Raw genomic sequence first — 3,642 nt, 5'->3', positions numbered from 1 at the left:
TTTGAAATGATTGAAGATGACCATTTGTATATATGTGAAACGATCCAAAGGAAGTTTCCTTATTTCATTATTATATGTTGAAGACATTCTATTGGATGAAAATGATATGGAGATGATTGTCGCCACTAAAGAGTGGTTGTCCTCTACTTTTGAGATGAAGGACATGGGTGAAGCTAATTTTGGGTTAGGCATCAAGATCATTAGGAATTTCTCTAAGATTATTCTTAGATTGTCTCAAGAGACTTGTATAAAGAAGATCCTTGAATGATTCTACATGGATAAGTCTAAGCCTATTGACACTCCCATGGACAAGGCTTGTGCTTTGAGCCTTGACCAATGCCCTAAGACTGATGAAGAGAAGAATCAAATGTCCAAAGTATCCTATGCAGCAGGGATAGGTAGTTTGATGTACGTAATGATGTGCACGTGCCCAGATATATGCTTCGCAGTTGGTATGGTTAGTCATTGCCAGAGTAATCCACGACCACGCCATTAGTAGGCAGTGAAAAGAATCTTTCGACACCTTCATGGGACCACTGATCTCACCCTCACCTACAGTGGTTTGGATTTGAAATTGAGAGGCTACAGTGATGCTGGCTGGGCTAGTGACAAGGATGAGCGCAAATCTACTTCAGGATATGCATTTGTCCTAGGAGGTAAAGTTGTATCTTGGAGTAGCAAGAAACAGACTTGCATCGCCCTATCCACAATGGAGTCTGAGTACATCAAATGCTTTGCGACTATTCAGAAGGCTGTTTGGCTGAGGAGGTTCCTACATTTCCTTAGTATTACCACTTATTCAGGAGATGTGGTGCTTGTACACTGTGATAGTATGACAACTGTGGCATTTACTAAGGACCCCAAGTTCCATGGGAAATCCAAATACATAGATATCATATATCACTATATTCGAGAAATAGTTACGCAAGGGGAAGTTATCTTGAAGCATGTCTCCATGAGGAGCATGGTGGCTGATCCATTAACTAAGCTTATTGCTCGGGACATTTTCCTTACTCATATTAGGAATCTGGGACTTAGACGTGGATGATTTGAATTTTGAGTTTTTATATTTTCTTTAGACATTATTGTTATCACCTTTCGATTTATATATGAGACATAATTACTTAGGGTGATTTACATAAGTACACATTTTATTTTGTAAATATGTCACCAGGCTTGAATCGACCTAATCACATGGGTGATTCACCTTGGCACTTCTAAACAACGAGCAAGATGGGCCAAATTAACCTTGGCACTTAAAGATAGTGAGCGAGATGAACAGATAGTTTTTAGCTAAGTGGCGCTTACTTAGAGCTAAGATGAGACATTTCTATGGTCGATCACAGAGATCCTATGTCTCAATGTAGCCTACTTATAGCCGAGTGTGAAAACTCAGGCAGGTGCCATGGGGGTGGCTGAGCTAATTTACTCAGGTCAGGTGTTTGAAAGTGCGACTGAACCCAGATTCGTATGGTGTTCTTTTTATTTTATGAGTGACATACCCATCTTAGTGGGAGTTGCACCATAACATACATTTCATATTGTAGGTGTTTTATTTCGACCATTTGTGAGAGTGACTGAATGGATCCCTTCTTCATCACTGTGTGAGCCACTTGGATTAAAACTGAGTTGATCCTATGGATACCCTCTACCTGAGACTGTTATGAAGAGGATGCCCAATGACATTACTTTGATGTGCTCCTTAGGATCATGGATGATGCGGTCCAGCGGGACACGATTGGGAAAGCGGTTGGGAATAGTCAAATTGACATGTGGGCTTAGGCAAAACCATTCAAAATTGCACCCTTATTTTGTAGCTTATTGCCTGGACGACTTGTTGTATTTGTGTTTCGACATTGTTATAAGCACATTGCATGTTTTAAGGTCAGCACTGCTCATCATGAGGGATTGAGACTACTAGACTTGGTGTAATTGGATTATTTAGGATACCCCAAATTATTTGTGAATGATGTGCTATATTGGTTAGATGAAAACTTGATATAGCACTCCTACATTTGTATTATTTTGTTAGGTCGCACGCTCCATTTCTTGGATGATGAGACACCTATGGTAGAGAGCACAACCTTTCGTTCGTTGCTATTCGTGCAGATCGACATGTGGTGCAACCCGATCCATTCCGCTGCGAGGAAAGCTATACTGAGATAATCCTTGATGCTCATTTACTTTCTGTTTAATACTTAGTTAAGGGAACATTCGAGCTTGATGAACCTTAGCTTTTGTGAAGAGTTGGAGTTGCTGCGAGATATGGTGAGTTTTTCCTTTGGAGTCGCCACTTGGAGAGCTGCTGTGAGATATGGAAGAGTGCCTTCTATCGGGATTTTTGTAGAAGGGCTTGGGCAGGTCACTTCCATTGAGATTTTTGATAATTTTTTCCCACTTTGTTTGAAAAATAGAAAAAATAGGGTTGACTTGTTTTTTTATTCCTGTTTCTATAAACAAACATAAGGTTGCGTTTGATAGTTATCCAGAAAAATGTTTATGGCGTTTTTCCGTTCAATAGGAACAAAAAAAAAAAAAATGGAATAAAGCGTTTGGTGTCAACATAGTGTTTTTCCATTTTATTGGAACGAAAAGGGGGAAAAAATGTTATAAAAGCAAAATGATGGAACGACAAAACCTTGTTCCATCATTTCTGTTTCATTCCAAGTAAAAAAAATAAAAATTGAAAATTAGGGTAATCGTTCCTGAAACAGGTTCACCAAATGCCAATTTTTTTTTAAATGGCATTTTGGCACAAAACTGAGAATTCTATTTTTGACACGAAACGTCGTTTCTGGAACTAAATGACTACCAAACGCAGCCTAAACACAAATTCCTATTTAAAAAAAAAAAAGTAAAACGAAACAAAAAAAATCAAATAAAAAATGAGTTTTTTTTTTTTTAAACCGAAAAATAAAGAAGCACATTTCTGTAAACAAAATAAAACGAGCCCTTTTTTTTTTTTGTAAATCGACTCGACTTCGACCCTCTTTTATATCATTTTTATTTTTAATTTTTATTCACAAAAACAAATTTTGTTGCATTTGGTATCATTTATGGAGCTTATTTCTATTTAAAAAAAATTGATAAAACACAAAAACCAAAAAGAAATCAAGAGTCATTTATGTGTTTTGGCAAAAATTGATTTCTAGTTATTTTTGCGCTAAACTTTATTGAGCACTTGTTTAAAGTCTCAATATGGAGGGGTAAAGTAGTCATTTGTTTTGTAATTAGAAATCCAAGCCCCTTAGCCCCTCTTTTTCCATCCAAAGTGGAGGAAGATAGATGAAGAGATGTTCTCTTCACCCATTTTTTCAAAAAAACTATTTTGCATATAAGAATACCAAATTATTTCTCACAAAAAATTAATTTTTGTTAAGTAGTTACCGAACCATATTTATGTTTTAATAAAAAATAATTTTTGTTAAATAGATAGAAATCAAAAGAAAAATGATAACATAGAAAGGAGTCAAATCTGATTTTTCAATTTTTCTCCACTCTATTGTCTTTTGAAAGAATCCACATGGCAAATTAGCAAGGAAACTGGGGCTGGGGCTGACTTTCTACCACGTGGCAGTTTCTTCGAACCATGCAGTGTCGCGTCAGGTTTTGGTGTTAATGCTACAATTGTACCAAAAGAAA

The sequence above is a fragment of the Macadamia integrifolia genome, unplaced genomic scaffold (assembly GCF_013358625.1).
Source record: "Macadamia integrifolia cultivar HAES 741 unplaced genomic scaffold, SCU_Mint_v3 scaffold910, whole genome shotgun sequence".
NCBI classification, from domain to species: Eukaryota; Viridiplantae; Streptophyta; class Magnoliopsida; order Proteales; family Proteaceae; genus Macadamia; species Macadamia integrifolia.
Note: the sequence above shows the minus strand (reverse complement) of the source record.